The sequence below is a fragment of the Cnephaeus nilssonii genome, assembly GCF_951640355.1.
Source record: "Cnephaeus nilssonii genome assembly, chromosome: 12".
In the NCBI taxonomy this organism is placed as follows: Eukaryota; Metazoa; Chordata; class Mammalia; order Chiroptera; family Vespertilionidae; genus Cnephaeus; species Cnephaeus nilssonii.
In genome coordinates, this window is record NC_137083.1 from 74,720,001 (window position 1) to 74,738,623 (window position 18,623).

General features: G+C 36.8%; 1 protein-coding gene across 2 annotated transcripts in view; it reads right to left on the reverse strand.

Moving 5' to 3' along the window:
* FOXP2 (forkhead box P2) overlaps positions 1–18,623 on the reverse strand; it is a 709,145-nt gene that overhangs the window by 453,918 nt on the left and 236,604 nt on the right. For both annotated transcript variants that reach the window (XM_079786232.1, XM_079786231.1), the window contains one exon: positions 7,107–7,197. The gene's annotated coding sequence lies outside the window, so the exon portion shown is untranslated. The remainder of the gene's footprint in view (positions 1–7,106; positions 7,198–18,623) is intronic.

An 18,623-nucleotide genomic window follows, 5' to 3' on the forward strand; every position in this document is an offset into this window, starting at 1 on the left:
AAGTTTGAGGACCCCTGGTATATATAATAAAAGCCCAGCGACCATTATGGCAGAACAACCAGAATGACCGGTCGACCAGTTGCTATGATGTGCACTGACCACCAGGGGCCAGATGCTCAACCCAGGAGGAGGGCTGGAGGCCATGCTGTGGCCCAGGGATCCCAGGAACTGCAAGCCCAGAGCTTGCTTTCCAATAAAAAAATAAACTGGGAAAAAAAGCGGCCCAACGCCACCACCCTGGGAAGAATGGCTCCGGGAGGGAAAGGTCTCCCCAGGCCCCGCCCGGCCTGGCTGGCGCACCGCTGGCTTGCGGGGACTCACCGGTGATATGCAGGAAGCACAGCCCCTCCAACTCCAAAGCCGGTCGCACCGACAGCTGCTCCCCATCCAGCTCCATAGAGGACGCAGTGCTGCCGGGCAACCTCAGCTCCGACTTCCAGCTTCTGGCTTCCTGCCCGCCCCTTCGTATACTACATGTGCTTGGGAGCTTGGCTTCAGCCTCCCCGGCCAATAGCGCCCCAGCACAGCCAGAGAGTGGCAGGACACAGTGCCCAGGGCTTCCTGGGCATTGATTTGGCGGCTGCCTGCCATCCATGTGCAGTTACACTGTGTGGATTTGTAGCAAAGCAAGGCAGCCCACTCCTGCCACCAGCCTCACCTTCTAGGCTAAGAGAGGCCCACTGATCTCTGTGTTTCTCCTCCTGTCCGGAATCAAAACCTTTTGGAGATGAATGATCCCAGCAATGTCCCCAACACACACTCAATGTCACTGTCACAGACATTCCCAGTCACTACAGCCCGTTCCTGAGCCTGCGGTGCCCTGCTCCACCCACTGCCACTCCTCACCTGTCACCCCCTTAAGACCATCTTATGTTATCCTATTTGAAATGTGAACAAGATCTCAAATGCCCCCCTGTCAATAGCTCCCTTGCCCTACCTTTCTTTCTCTAAAAACCTTGCATTCTAAAAATATATATTTGATTGATTTTGGAGAGGGAAATAGAGATAGGAACATCAATGATGACAGAGAATCATTGATTGGCTGCCTCCTGCAAGTTCCAAACTGGGGATCGAAACCTCCCCTGGCCCCTCTCTCCATCCCTCTCCGGGCCAGCAGGCCCCCTGGTGGCTGCGCAGCACCGAAGGAAGGAGGAGGGGGGGAGGCGGGGAACCGCAGGGTGGTGGGGCCCTGAGGGCAGCATCGACATCTGGCGTCTGTTCCTTCTGTGCCCTCCTCTCCTGACCCCGCCAGGGCCTTCGGGCCCAGATCAGCCCTGATCGCCTGCCAGGCCTAGGGACCCACCCATGCATGAATTTCATGCACTGGGCCTCTAGTATTATATAATGTATTAATTATCTATCACCACATAACACATTACATGCAAACTCAGCAGTTTAGAACAAGAATATTTATTACCTCACACAGTTTCTGAGGATCAAGAATCAGAGAGTGGTTCCGCTGGATGGTTTAAGCGTAGGGTTTCTAAGGAAGCGGCAGATTATTGCCAGTCCCTCCTTGTCAGTCAGAGGGCTTAGTTCTCAGCACAGGGCAGCAAGCCTCCCCCATAACAAGTCATAAGACAGAGAGAGGAGAGGAGAGGGAGAGTGGGAGGGGGAAGAAGGGAAACAAGAGAGGAAAAACAGATGTCTTGATATCTTCTATAACATACATACCATCACTTATTCCACATTCTATAGGCCACATGGACTAACTCTGATAAATACGGGAGGAGAAAAAAACAATGGTATAAAAACAATGAGACAAGGATCATTAAGTACCTTTAAAGGCTGTCTACCACAACCCACCTTCTGGACCCCAATTAGTCATGTTTTTCTCATGTGCAATCAATTCTAAATGTGTAAATGGTAATGAATTCTTAAAGGTAATTAAGGGTTATTTGAGGAGCATTTCAGATTACTGAGTCAATATAAAAGTGTATAATTTATGAAGAACATCTTAGAAATCTGATTCTTAAACTGAGTATGACTCTCAAACTGACTACTGTTCTAAATATCTAGTGAATATTTAAGATACTATTATTTGAAAGGATACACATAATACAGATATGAGACTATGCATTAAAATCCCAGGCTAGGTACAAAGGAGGAAAGAAACAGGAAAAATGGAATGGAAGTGCTAAAAATGCAAATGTGCTTCAAAGAGATGGAAAAAAGAGAAACAATAGGATGTGCATTGGCAAAGATGTAGACATGTAGCTCGATGTGTACATATCAGAATAATGGGGAAAAGGGGTTGGCTATTTAGGTTTGTCTGGTTCTGGAGAGTATTAAACATCAGGTTAGGTTGTCTTTAGTCTGGTGGTAAGCCAGCTTAAAATAATGGATGTATATTAGGAAGAGAAAAATGGCCTATTGGGAGTTACTAAAAGCCTAACAGGGAATAAAATTTTACAATTTGTGACAATATTCCTTTTAATCAAATACTAAATAACTTAAAATTCTAAAATAATATGTTATATGAATTTTAAATCAAGAAATTTAAAGTGGTGTGGCAGACAGACTCTAGGGTGGCCCCAATACTCACGCCCTCCCGTTCTTCGTGGGCAGGGCTATGACTTGCTTCTAACCAATAGAATATGAAAAATGTTATGAAATGTCACTTCAATGATTATGTTAATACACATATCCACATTCTATATACATGATATATATATGTATATATATGTGTGTGTGTATATATATATATATATATATATGTGTGTGTGTGTGTGTGTGTGTGTATGCATTACATACATACATGGCTCTATCTTGCTAGCATAACAAGCATAACATAGAGACTCTTCGGCTGGTGGTAAAGAAGCAGGTTGCTATGATATGAACTGCATATGAGGAGGGCCACTTGGGTGGGAAACATGGAGCCTGTAGGAACTGAGGTTTGCAATCCTACAATCACAATGAACTAAATTCTGCCCAGACCCAGTGAATTTGGAAGAGGACCCTGCTCTCCGAACAAAAATGCAGTCTAGTCCATGTTTTAATTACAGTCTTGTGAGACCCTGAGCTAAGCCCCGCCTTTTCTCCTGACCTGTGGAAACTGTGAGATAATAACATATCTTGTTTTAAGCTTTAAAATATGTTTCATAGCAGTAGAAAACTAATACATTTCCTAACCAAAACACAGAGAACAAGCACATTTACAGAATTAACTCATTTTTCCATTTATTGGACCAAAGTAGAATGTTATAGAGGATATTTGCCTGGTGGCCTGTATAATACAGTCAAACTTTGAAACTAATATATAGGGAACGAAACAACAAACTTTTTTTAAATGCTTACTATGCTCCGTAGTTCTCAGATAAGCTCTGTATAGTGGATACTATCAGATCTATTTTCTAGATTCAGAAATTAAGGATTAGAGAGTGGAAATTATTTGTTCAAAGTTTCACATATGGTAGTTTTGTTTTGCAACCATAACTCAATCCTAGGCAAACTGATTTTCAAGCCGGCATTCTCAAAGCTATACACCAGAGCCTCTCTCTTTGCAGTCTTGTTTACTCTGCTTTTTCCCAAAATGTCAGCACACCATGTATTTGAATCACTGACCCAGTCCCCCTCAGCCAAACAGCTTTCTATATAGTTCATTTACTTTACAGTAACAAAAATTAGAGCAAATATTTTATCATGTATGATGCCTAATTTTTAATGAATTAGTTATGAAACATAACAGTTTTTATAAGTATGTGAATAAAGTTTTTTCTACTCCATTGAAATAACTAAAATGAATATTTTATTTGATTTAATACTCTTACAATGGAAACAAAAAATTGCAAATATTATGAAGTAAAACACACACACACACACACACACACACACACACACTCACCCAACTACTCATTTACCCATATACACATTCTCAGTGTGTTTTATGAAACATTTTAGCTCACATTTTAGAAGTATAACTTAGGGCAGGTTATGTACCTGCTCTGAGAGATAAAATGAAGATAATACAAAACAAATTGTTGGAAAATAGGAAGATCCCACCTAGTATTCCTTAGGGATTTTGGGGTAAGAAAACAGAGGAGTAGACAGGGAAGAAGAAAACTAATATTTGTTGAAAATAGCTATGTATCAAGTACTAACTTCTTACAATCCAAACAGTTACATCTGTCGCTCATTCTACTATTTGAAAACTGAGGTACTTTTTTTTAGGAAATTAACCAAAGTTTATTAAATAAAAACTAACAACTGACTGCAGGAATGCAAACCCTTGTCTACCTGACTCCCAAATCTTTGTTTCCAAACATAATTTTATTCTTTTCTTATCATAACTAGAGGCCCAGTGCATGATTTAATCATGCACCTGGTGCACCAGCTGGCTGTCTGTCCGCTGGTGCCCCAGGCCTTCCGAAAGCCTCCGGCGCGGCGGAGGCTTTCGAAAGGCCTTGCGCCGGGCGCAGACAGACAGACAGCTCCCCCCGCTTTGGCTTTTGATCGCGGGGGAGCCGGCTGTCTGTCTGTCCGCTGGTGCCCCAGGCCTTCCGAAAGCCTCCGGCGCAGCCATGACACAGACGCTGAGCTCGCAGCGCCACTGGCGCCGCGAGCTCAGCGTCCTGCTGGCCCAATCAGCTACCCCGGCCACCCTGAGTCCCGCCCCCTGTGCCTCCTGCTGGCCCAATCATGGGCGTAGCGGAGTGATGGTAATTTACATATTACCATTTTATTATGTAGGATACCTCCAGTTGTAGGGTTCATAATTCTATATATTTCCAAGAAAAAAGCACTGTTTCAGAATGAATTTTTCTATTAAGATGAACCATTGGCATTATGCACATACATTATTTACACCTATATGTGGTTGGACTTCATTAAAAAATATTAAAAAACTGCTATTATAAGCATCTGACTAGAAAAAGTCTAATTAGCAACCCAGAAGCAGTTTTGAGGACTAACTTCCAACATAATTATGCTCCCTTTTGGGAAGAAGTGTCTTTATTTTATAAAAATCATTTATTTTCTTAAATTTTTTCTTTCAAAGTTCCATGATGTCGGGTAACTCCAGCTAATAAATCTAACCCCCTCCCCGCTATTATTAAAGCAAATGTCCTATTACTCCAAAAAATGAAAATTTAAATATTAAAATGCCTCACAAAGATAGAATATATCACCTAACCATTGTCTATAGTAAGCATAAATTATGTACATAACCTAGAAGAAAAAGTTAAGCGTTAGCACACATGGGTTCTAATAATACCTAATTGTTTAGTATTAATTGTAAAATCATAACAAGTTATACTTTTCCAAAATCGTTTAAATTTTCTATCTTTTAGTCGCTCCACATACTAAACAAAGGATAATAATGTCAGCCTTACTTGCACCATAAGCAATGCCAGAATTAAAATTGAGTTTAAATAAAAGAATAAAATGAAGTAAAAAGATGCCAACATGCTCTAAAAACTTAAATTAATATGAAATCAATTTGTTTGCATATTTGGCAAAATAATAAAGTTGGTATAAAACAGGAAAATGTACACAGGCAAATTAATAGGTAAACTACTTGAAAAATATTTGACTGTATAATTCTAGCTCATTGATAAAAATCTCCCAGGGAAGAGATGGAAATTTTAGAAAAGGGTGGAACATGTAGGCAGAACAGTGACGATCATGAGGACAGTCTTACACGGATGGTAAAACGCCTTGCTAAAGAGCCTCAGGTGGAGCGGAGTGGGAGGGACAAAAAAAAAAATTCTGAAGAAGCCAGGGCAGCATGGTTTCCTTCTTTTGAGAAGTAAAGTCTGTGAAGATAAGTGATATAAACTCCTCACCCAAAATTATTTTTGTTTTCTTTTTGAAATTATATTATTACATATTTGGCCACCTATGACATACTGCTTGATTGATACCACAGTTCAACAACGACACTAAAAAACTAATATTATAGAAACATTATATATTGAGTAATAATGGGAAATAAAACCTGCATCTCTTGGAAATGCATCACACACTGTCTTTGTGGTCCTTGCTTTGGACCAAACAATGGATTTAAAGTTCTCTAACTTGATATAGATACCAAGGAAAACTGCCATTAGATTTAAAGAAGTGCAACATTAAAAAGAAAACAACAAATAAACAAAGAAGAACTCATAGACACAGATAACATTATGTTGGTTACCAAAGGGATGGGGTGTGGGAGGAGTAGTAAAGGATAAAGGCAGTCATATATATATATATATATATATATATATATATATATATATATACACACACAAAATATTTGACTTTGGGTAGTGGACACACAATGAAATATACAGATCATGTATCATAGAATTGTATACTTGAAACCTATATAATCTTAACCATTTTCACCCCAATAAATTTAATTTTAAAAAAATAAAAATTCTTTTTTATAAAAAAATACATTTTTATTAATTTTTTTTTTTTTTTGAGGGAGAGAGAGAAAGGGAGAGGGAGAGGGAGAGAGGGAAACATCAATGAGAAAGAACCATCCATTGGTTGCCTCCTGCGCACCCCCTACTGGGTATCAAGCCCACAACCAGGAATCAAACCAGCGACGCCTAGGTACATGGGACAATGCTCAATCAACTGAGCCATACCAACCTGGACAAAAAATCCTTTCTAAAGAGTGACTTGCTGGGTCTCAAAAAGTTCATAAGAAAAATCAAACTCCCCCAAAAAAATATTTCAAGTTTGCTAACCACTTTATTTTTGGACATTTCCAGATGCCCTCAAAGCCTCAATATCAACCAAATCTTAATAAAATAACACTAAAAGCATCTGAATAAAAGGCCAGCATAATGGTGACAGAAAATACTCCAAGTGCTTTTCTTGCCTAATTATTTCAAAACCAAATTCACATTCTGCATCAATTTATGTTGATTTTTAAAACAATGAGACTAAGTTTAATAGTGAGAGAGAGCACAATGAGGGGTGAAATGGGAAGCCCAAGAAAAGACACAGCGGTAAATATTCCTATTGCCGTACTTGACATCGTTCACTGATAACTTTTTTAAAACCTTTGGGTAAATATACTTAACCAAAAAAAATAAAGAATAAAACAAATTAGAAAAAAAACAAAACAGAATTCAACACAATGAACAAAAGAGAATTATTACCAAAAAAACACTTACCTATTTTGTCCAGATCTTCTATAAGACTTCTAGGTCAACCTTGATATGCTATCCTACGTAAATCCAATCCCAGCATCACATTAGAATAGCCCTGTTAACAGAGACAAATAATTGTTACTGCTTTGAAAATTAAATTTAATTTATGTCATAATTAGTTCAATGACTTCATAGAACATAAAACATAGTCAACCTCAAATAAAGATAATTGTTAATGCATTCATTACTTTGTGAATCTTCAAGCATGTATGAAATGCTTTTGTACATTTTAATTTGGAGAACTTTAAATCCATTGTTTGGTACAAACTAAGGACCATGGAGACAACATGAGATGCATTTCCAAGAGATGCAGATTTTATTTTCTTCTCTTACATTGATTTGGAAAGTTTGAATTTTTGGTGATAAAATTTTAAATGTATGATGACAGAAGATGATTTGACTTTGGGTAGAGGGCATACAATGCAACATACAGATCATGTATCACAGAAATGTACACATGAAATGTGTATGATCTTATTAACCAATGTCATCTCAACAAATTTAATTTAAAAATTTTAAATGTATATAATAAAATTATTTATGTCTCAAGTTTATCAATTGAAAACATGATTGATTTCTATTGCCTTTTAAACCACACTTAATGAGCTTTGTAGGCCTTTACACAATTAACAAGTTGGTAGTGAGCATTTTCTTCTTATAATCAAAATGTAAGCATTATCACCTTAATACTTATTTGAATTTATATTTTCCAGATCCATTTCCTATTTAACCACTCTCCCTGCCTCTTCCTTCTTTAAACTGAATGATTCAACTCATACCTTTCTTAGGCTAAAATAAGTGTTCTGAAGGTCCAATAAATTGTAGGAGTTAGCAGTGTATAGATGTAAATGGGTTTTGACTCACACACCTATTGTAATTGATTGGTAGTGACCATATGGAAAGCAGTATGGAGACTAAATCTGAATCTGCAGCAGGAAAGAATATTGTGTTCAATTAGCAATATCTGCCATAGACATTAAAAAGATAAATGTCATCATATGCCATCTTTGTTTAACATTTAGACATTTCCCTAACTTTATTTAAATGATTTCCAAACATTTTTGGCTAAAACTCCTATCTTCCAATAAAATCTTACTGAAGGGTAGACTATTTAAACAGATAAAAATCAAGCATTCTGGTTGAATCCGAAACCCAAATACTCAGTCTCATTACTATTACTTCCCCAGATACTTTGGGGGTATTTCAAAAAGCCTTAATATTCAACAAAGCATAACTCAAAACCATTATTTTAGTTAATCACAGTATTAGGGTAATTCAAACACAGAAATTACGGTAATTCAAATTCCATTACATTGTAGCATTCTTTGTCTAGTGCCTCTGTAGTCATATTTATCTTTTTTTAAAAACACGATTTAGGTAGATTTTTCTTGAATGTTGTCATAAATCATGGCAATTTACTCCTAAATACCTAACTACTACACTCAATAATAAAATTTTGCACATGAGCAGGCTCCTTTGTGTTAATTATTGTCCATAATTATTTCCTGCCTGCTATATAAAACCAAAAGAAACAGAGATCTTATTAAAATGTTGCAGTCTGAATCATTTCCTAACTCAATATGGCTTGTTTTTCTTTTCCCATATTCCTGAATATAACTTTTCCTAAATTATTCCCATATTCATGGATATAATTTCCCTAAGTTTTTCCTAATTTTTCTATAAATTATATGTCTAAAAAATAATCACAAAACCAGTTTTAAAAGCATATGTTATAAAAGGTACATTTATCCTATATAATAAAAGCCTAATATGTTAAGTGTCTGGTTGTCCCATCATCCTTTCTATCAATCAAAGAGTAATATGCTAATGATATGCTAAGGCCACTCAACCACTTGCTATGATGTGCACTGACCAACAGGGGTCACAGACACTCCAACCAGTAGGTTAGCTTGCTGTTGAGGACCAGCTGATCAGGACTGAGTGAGAAGGGCTGGGCATGCCCTGTAGCCCTCCTGCATCCCTCCCTGGCTGGCCAACCTCCCACATCCCTCCCCGGCCCTGATCGTGCTCTGGTGGGGTCCCTTGGCCTGGCCTGCACCCTCTTGCAATCCAGGACCCTTTGGGGAATATCAGAGCGCCTGTTTCAGCCTGATCCAGCAGGCCAGGCCAAGGGACACCACTGGTGTACAAATTTGTGCACCAGGCCTCCAATATCAAAATAAAATTTAAAAAGTGTAGAGATCTTATTTAAATGTATCAGTCTGAATAATCATAACCATTCCAACTATTAGGTTTCCAGTGTGAGTGCAGGAATATAGAGATCAGAGATAAATCCACATATCAATGAGCTATATATAGTAAGGGAAATATCACCAAGTAAAAGAAAAGGTTGGCGTTCACTCATTGTATGGAGAAAGAACAATTGTCTTGGAATATGACAAAAAATAAAACTATCTTCTTATACAAATTTAATTCCAATGAGATTAAAGAGTTTTAATGTGGAGCACCCCTTCACTTTTTTTCTCTCTTTTTTTCTTTTCTCTTTCCTTTCTTCCCCCCCTTTTTATTTATCTTCTGTATCTATCTGCTTTATTGATTTGTTATTATTCTAGTTTCTATAATTTCGTTCCTATATCTAATTTTCCTCTTCTCTTTTCCTACTCATTTTCCCCCTCTCTCTTTTCTTTTTCTACTGCTTTCTTGTTTTTTTTTCCTTTTTCTTATTTTTAGTCTATCTGTTTACTATTATCCTTTTCAAAAATTTTTCTATCTCCTTTATTTTAAACAGTTTTCCTTTCCTTACTCCCCTAAATCTTTATTCTTATTTCCTTTATTTCAGCTCTGCACACACATATTCCTTTTTCTCCTCCCCACTTTTTTGTTTGTGATTTTTTTGTCTGTTTTGTTATTTTTCTCCTTGTATTTTTCTTTCTTTATTGTTTTCTATCATTCTAGCTCTCTTTTCTCTTTCCTAATTCTCTCTTCTCTGGTGGTTGCTTTTGTTGTTGCTGTAAGGGTCTGTGTATGTTTTTGTTTTTGTTTTGTTTCTTTTGTTTTGTGTTTAGTTGTGTTGTATTTTGTTCTGTTCTGTCAGCATCCCCACAATAGTTCCAGTGATGTGGTTGGGGGTGAGCCACATGGTCAGCCAGCCTAAGAGGAGACTCTATCCATGAATGGGGCAATGACACTCAAGACTGAACTACAACAGGAGAATCCAAGCAAGGAGATTTCCTAGAGCACCCAGCTCAGGAGATATAAGAGATTGCACCACTGGGTCCCACAAAGCACCTACTACATAAGACTACCCTATAAAGTCTGGGAGGCATAGCAGTTTGATCTGATACATAAAAACAAATATAAAGGGACAGAAAAATGGGGAGACAAAGAAACAACCCCAAATGAAATAAAATGAGGAATCACCATAAAATGAACTAAATGAAATGGAGACAGGCAATTTATCAGGTAAAGAATTCAAAGTAATGGTAATAAGGGTGCTCAAACAACTCAGTGAGAACTACAAGCAACTTAATGAGAATTATAAGGGAGAACAATGTGGAAAAAATAAAAATAAAGAAAAAATAAATAAGAATTCATTGGAAATGATTAATGACATAGCTGAAGTAAATAAGACTCTAGAAGGATTCAATAGAAGACTAGATGAAGCTGAAGACCAAATTAGAAGACTAGGTAGCAAAAATAAAAAATAAAAAATCATTCAGAGCAGCAAATGGGAAAAAAATTAAAAAGAAGGAGGAGAGTCTAAGGGAGCTTTGAGACAACATGAGAGTTATATTTTCAAAGCTAATTTTAAAAAAAAGTAGGTGACTATTTTTGAGACTTAAAAGTAAAAAAATGATTCTGAAATAAGACTTTAAAAGTATAAATAATAAAGCATAAAATTGATGAATGTTGCTTCATAAAATAAGAATTTTTCAGTGAAGAACAGGCATAGATAAATTTCATAGACAAACTGAGGAAATGCCTAAAACCAATAAACAGTTAATATTAGAATATATACTAAGAAGAAGCTAATAGACAAGTGAGCAAAAAACCTGAAAAGAAAGTTTCTCAGAAGGAGAAGCCAGAAGAGCTATCCTATATAATAAAAGTGTAATATGCAAATAACCAAACAGTGGAATGACCAGTCAGTGGAGGGCGAGTTTGTTGAACAGGCAGCGCCAGGCCAGCCAAGGTGTGTGCCAGCAGGCAGAGGAAGGGGACAGAGATTTGGGGGGGGGGGGGGGGGGGGAAGGGGTGGTAGCAACCAGCTGCGGCAGAGGGGCAGTGGAGGGGGGTGGGGTCAGCCACTTGCCGGCCAGCACTGTCTCCTGATAGGCCTATCCAGTCACCTCCCGCAGAGGGAGGCCAGACTGTGGCTTAGGCCTGCTCTGGAAGTGGGCCTAAGCCAATAGTCGGACATCCCTTGAGGACTCCCAGACTGTGACAAGGTGCAGGCCAGGCTGAGGGACCTCTCCCAACTCCGGGTGCAAGAATTTTTGTCTCTAGTTGAGTATATTTTAAAATGCTCAAAATCATTAGTTGCCAGAAAAATGCATATTAAAAAACCAATGAGATAACACTTTATGTTATCAGCATAGCATAAATTTGATTTCTGAATTCTGCCAGTGTTGACAAAGATACAAAAAGATGAATGAACACTATCTTGTTTAGTGCTAATGGAAGCTTACACAATACTGACTTAAAACCAATTTGGAAGATCTAATATTTTACCTGTTCTTTATAAACACAAAGAAAACCTATGCAGAACTCTACTGTATATATATTAGCTTAGATATTATGTCATGTTTTTATTTATATGTCTTTCCCATTTCATGACTCAAAATTAAGGTTGAAAATTGATAAGTGAAGAAATAAAAATAAACATATAATTTAAAATTAAGGATGTAAATACCAAACGTTTGTTGTCTCTGTGTAGTCGGATTGGGGTGGGAAGGTACAAGACAGAGAATTGCTATTTTTCATTATAGTAAGCATTGTTTCATTTGATTTTGTAGCTCTGTGCATGTATTTCTTGAATAAAAGTCAAATTTAAATATAAAAAAATTTCAAGACACTAACTTTAAGTATAAAGAAAGAACATTTCACCACTTTAACATACAAATTTTTATTTAAATAAGTACGTATTATTTTTGTAACAAAGTTCAAGAAAGAAAAAAAAAGAGATTACTGATCACAGTGATCATAATGATCATTTAATTATATACCAAATGATCATTTAAGAACCAAATGATTAGTTAATTATACAACAACAAAATAAAACTCTATCAAAACAACAAAACTTAAGCCATTAAAGGAAAATAAAATCAATTGGAAAACACAAAACCAGCGGTAGAGAAGCTAATTAGAATTTTCTCACATATACTATACACATGCCAATATGTTGAGTGGTTGCTGACTATGCCCGGCATTATCCAGACTCTGAGATAAAGCCATATAACTGCTCTCATGTAGTGTGAAGTATAATAAGGACTATAGAAGGGATGATACCCCAGTCTGCTGAGAAACGTATGTATCTGTATATATGGGCAGCACCCAATATAAGCCAAGACAGCAAATACTTTCCGGATAAAAGAAGGACCTCTATGCAGTTCACATTTACAAGAACTCCCTTTCTCAATTACTTCTAACCTTTTAAATTGGCTTACATATTTATTTAAGGTTTAATATGGTAGGGAGGAAAGCATCATTGATATTACCAGAGTTTGACCTGTCTTCTTTCAAGGAATGTATTATATAAAATGAACAACTGCTAGGTGGTTTAGTTTTATTGTATGTATGTACATATGTATGTATTTCTATGAACTTCTTGATACTAAAAAAATATTAAGTTTTCTAATATGTTACTTGGACCACTTTGCTAATACATTCTACTTTACTATTGTGTGTGTGTGTGTGTGTGTGTGTGTGCGTGTGTGTGTGTGTGTGTTTTGCTAATCCTAACCCAGGATATTTTGATTTTTTTGGTTGTTTTCCTCATGCACCCCAACCAGGGAGGGGGATCAAACTTGCAACCCAGACATGTTTCCTTGACCAGGAATCAAACCTGTGACCCTTCGGGCTGCTGGCCAACACTCTAACCACTTAGAATCAGCCAGGGCTACTCTACTATCTTCTAGTTAACAAAACTGGAGATATGTTCTAAAAGAAATACTATCATTTTAATTGTTTTTTAAAAACCAAAAAGAAAAATATTACACAATATAAAGCTTTCTTGTAAAATAGGTATCTATTCACTTCTAATGCAAAATAGCATAATACAAAATTAATTTCAAGATATGAAGGAATGTACTGAAAATTCTAAATAATAAAAGCCTAATATGCTAAGTATTCAGTCGTCTGGTAGGCCGTTCAACCAATCAACGCATAATATGCTAATGATATGCTAAGGCTGCTCAACCTCTTGCTATGACCACCAGGGGGCAGACAGTCGACCTGTCGACCAGTCACTATGATGTGCACCGACCACCAGGGAGAAGATGCTCCGACCAGTAGGTGAGCTTGCTGCTGGGGTCTGGCTGATTGGGACTCAGTGAGATGGGCTGGACATGGCCTGGAGGCCTCCGGCGATCCCTCCCCGGCCCCAATCATGCACAGGTGGGGTCCCTCGGCCTAGCCTGCACCCTCTTGAAATCCAGGACTCCTCAGGGGATGTTGGAGAGCCTGATTTGGCCTGATACCGCAAGCCAGGCCGAGGGACCCCACTGGTGCACGAATTCATACACCGGGTGTCTAGTTTGAAATAAATAAAATAGATTGTTACATAGGTCATAATGTGTAATTGATATTCAAAAGTAAAAATTACACTAATATTTTAAATACAGTTTTTAAAATTGTTGACACAATTACAAATGCCCCACATTCCTTCCCCCTCTTTTGCTCACCTCCATCCAGCTCTATCCCTCCCCTGGCTTTTACCATACTGTTGCCTGTGTCCAGGGGCTCTGCATATATGTTCTCTAGCTAATCCCTTCACCTGCCCTGTGAAATATTTCAGTCTGTTCCTTGTACCCACGCCTCTGGTTCTTTTTTGTTCATCAGTTTATTTTGTTCATTAGTATCCACACATAAGTGAGATCATATGGTATTTATCTTTTTGGGGCTGGCTTATTTCTCTTAGCATAATAAACTCCAGGTCCATCTATACAACACAAAAGGTAAGATTTCCTTCTTTTTTACAGTTGCATAGTATTCCATTGGTAAACGTACCACAGCTTTTTTTATCCACTCATCTACTGAAGCACACTTGAACTGTTTCCAGATAATGGCTATTGTAAATAATGCTGCTATGAACATAGGGGTGCATATATTCTTTAGGACTGGTGTTTCTGGATTCTTAGGATGGTTTCCTAGGAGTGGGATCACTGGGTAAAATGGTGGTTGCATGTTTAATTTTTTGAGGAAACTCAAAATTGTCCCTCTCGACCGGGTTCCCACCCTGCCACAGACCTTCATCACCCTGTTGACTGTGTCCACAGAAAATGCATATATGCATGTAAGATCTTTGTTTAATCTCTTCCTGCCACCACTCTCCTTCTCTCTCAGATTTGTCAGTCTGTTCCATGTTTCCATGCTTCTCATTCTATTTTATTCACTAATTTATTTTGTTCATTAGCTTTCTTGTTTGTTTATTTTCACTTATAAATTCAATTGTTGGTATGTATGTATTTATTGCGATTGTAATGTTCACATTTTTTGTTTATTTTCACTTATAAATTCAATTGTTGGTATGTATGTATTTATTGCGATTGTAATGTTCACATTTTTTATCTCTTTCTTCTTCTTAAAGAATATCCTTCATGTAGTACATGAATAACATTTCATGTAGTACTGGTATGGTGGTGATGAATTCCTTTAGCTTTTTCTTGTCTGTGAAGATTTTTATCTGACCTTCAATTTTAAATGATAGCTTTGCTGGGTAGAGTAATCTTAATTGTAAGTCCTTACTATTCATCACTTTGAATAATTCTTGCCACTCCCTTCTGGCCTGCAAAGTTTATGTTGAGAAATCAGTTGACAGTCCTATGGGTAGAACCGTTCCTTGTAGGTAGCTAACTTCTTTTCTCCTGCTGCTTTTAAGATTATCTATTTTTCTTTAACTCTTGGCATTTTAATTATGATGTGCTTTGGTGTAGTCCTTTTTGGGTTCCTCTTGTTTAGGACTCTCTGTGCTTCCTGGACTTGTAAGTCTATTTCTTTTTCCAGATAGGGGAACTTTTCTGTCATTATTTCTTCAAACAGATTTTCAATATATTGCTCTCTCTCTTCTCCTTTTGGCAACCCCATAATGTAAATGTTGGTATGTTTGAAGTTGTCCCAGAGGCTCCTTACATTATCTTCATATTTTTGGATTCTTTTTTTCTTTTTGATCTTCTGATTGGGTGTTTTTTGCTTCCTCATATTTCAAACAATTGATTTGATTATCGGAATCCTCTACATTAGTGTTGCATCCCTGTAATTCAGTGATGGCGAACCTATGACATGCGTGTCAGCACTGACACGTGTAGCCATTTCTGATGACACATGGCCGCTGAGGCGGCCGCATGCCGAGGATGAAACATTTGCTGCTCCTGAGGATGAAACATTTGCGAAATAATGTTTTTTCCTCAAAGTGACACACTACCCGAGTTATGCTCAGTTTTATGGTGAAGTTTGACATACCAAGCTCAAAAGGTTGCCCATCACTGCTATAATTTATTCTTTATTTCAGTTAGTGTTTGCTTAATTTCTGAATGGTCCTTTTTCATGTCTTTGACATTCTCACTAAGATCCTTAAAAGTCTCACTAAGTCCCTTGAAGCTCTCTTTGAGTCCCTTGAAGTTACGCAAGGATCTCTTACTCTTTGAGACAGCATGGAGGAACATTTTATGCTAAACAAAATAACACAGTCAGAGAAAGACAAATATCACATGATTTCACTTATATGTGGAATCTAATGAACAAAATAAACTGACAAGCAAAACAGATCCAGAGACATAGAAGCATAGAACAGACTGATGAATCTCAGAGAGAAGGGGGGAGGTGAAAAGGGAAGAGATTAACCAAAGAACTTATATGCATGTATGCACATCCTATGGACACAGACAATGGTTTGGTGAAGGTCTGGGAAGGGTGGGAGTAGGGTGGAGGGGGCCAATGGAAGGAAAAAGGGGATGTTTGTAATACTTTCAACAATAAAGATAAATTAAAAATAAAATAAATAATAAAAACACTTTAGTTTTTATTGTTGTGTTTGACTAAAAGTATAAGATTAAATTAGAAGAAAAATGGCAAAGAAAATTTCAAGAATGCTACTACTAGAATTAGTAAAGTAGGTTTAAGCAACTGAGATTATACAGACACATAGGTCTGATTTTCTTTCACATTCTTCATTGTAGTAAAAAGTGCATGAAACTTAAATGTGTTTTCTTTCTTATTCCTCTTCTATTCTCTTACTCATTCCTCCCTATTTTGGTAATCCCCCCCCCTTTATACTTCCTTCATATAAAAAAATGAATAACTCATCTTCCTCCAATGCTGACCAGTAGTTGGTTTAACTAATATAGTTACCAAGTTTAAGAGCAGATCAACATTTATGATCCTCAGAAAAAATCCTTGGTTCTATATTTTCTCATTTTGCTTTCTTATTTTTGGTGAAAAGGAAGTTTTATTTTCAGCAAAATAAGCATACTCAAGTATGTAAACAGTGTTTAGAGAATTAAGTGGACAAAATTAACAGATGAAAATGACTGCAGCTGCTTTCTTGATGCTGGAGATGTTTTGTCTATCTCTTTCAAATCATAACAAATGTGAGGCAGGCAATGTAAAGAACTCCAAATCAAGAAAAGTCTTTTAAGCTATGTTAAGAAAGATTTAGTAAATGGCAGTTCAGGATTTTCCAGTCATTTGAGGGATATGTAGCCCCAACTACATAAGGAGTCTGATAACCCTGGATGACTTGGGTTTTTCATGTTTTCTCTACCACTTGTCAAATGATGCCATCCTCAAATCTCTTCTTTAGAAAATGCATAGTTCTAATATAATACCAGGTCTCTGGGATTCTATAATAACACAATATTTTAAGAAGTAAGGAGTATCCTCTACATATTAATAAAAACTTTTCAAGTGTAACACTAGCATATTGTCATTCAGGATATAGTATTTGTTTCATAAATGCTAAATGAATACTAAAGCTACTTAAAATTATTTAACCCTGGTTTCTTACATATCCACAGTTTTTTCATTCAATACTTCCATTTTCTTGATTTGCCTATTCAGCTGAAATTCCAACAACACTGAGCTACCTCCATCATCTAACCTAATATATACTGAGTGGCCAGATTATTATGATCTCTGAATGCATAATAATCTGGCCACTCAGTGTATATCCTATATAATAAAAGGCTAATATGCAAATTGTCCCCTCAACCAGGAGTTCAACCAGCAGGCAGGCCGGCCAACTGCCCATGTCCCCTCCCCCTGGCCAGGCTGGCCGGACCCACCCATGCACAAATTCATGCACTGGGCCTCTAATATATATATATATATATATATATATATATATATATATATATATATATATATATGCCAGATTATTATGTGTTCAGAGATCATAATAATCTGGCCACTCAGTGTATATACACATACCCATAGATTTAATCTTTTAAGATAAGCTCTTGAATGGAACATAACTTGAGTTAAGCAATGTTCAGATCAATGATTTAAAAAATCACTTCCATTGGAATACCCTAGTCCAGATAACAAATTCTCTTCTGAAGTCAATTTAATTGCAACAACAACAAAAAATAGACAGAAAGTAGGTTCAAGGAAGCTGAGATCAGGTGAGGAGGTATGTCTATTTTACAGTACTGAGCCTTCCTTTAATTTTGCTTTTTTCACAGGTCTACATAGCTCATTTGTGTGGAGAAGCTATATTATACATTTATTAGAGCAAAACAAGCATAGTTATGTGACTTAGGAAACAAAATGCTTTGATAGATTGAATTTTCTTATGCAATCTCATAGCTAACACAATAGGAGGATGCGCTAGAGATTGTTCAAATTCCAGGCTGACCATTTTAATAAAAACATTAACTTCTCCTTTTTCTTTAATTAAAAGAATCAGTCATCCGTTACTAGATGGACATCTCTTACATTGTTAGTGTGTTTATCTATTGTTGACAATAATTCTTAATCATCACTTGATTGTGGTAGTTTATTTTATTCTATATTATGGGTGAATGATTTTCTAACTCTAGGATGAAATCCATTTAAGACCCCAATGCATTAAAATCATTAAAAAATATTCAATTTCATAGATAAAGACATCTATTGTGCTAATTCCTCTTTCTGTTTTTTTTTTTTTTGTTCCTTTTTTAAAGAATGGTGTATACTTTAGCAACATACAGTATAAAATAAAACAAATTTTTATCAAGGCCAATAAGTGGGAAAATTTATGTCAGTTAAAATTCACAACAGTATCATTGGTTTTATAATTGAAAAATAGACTGTGAGATTATATAT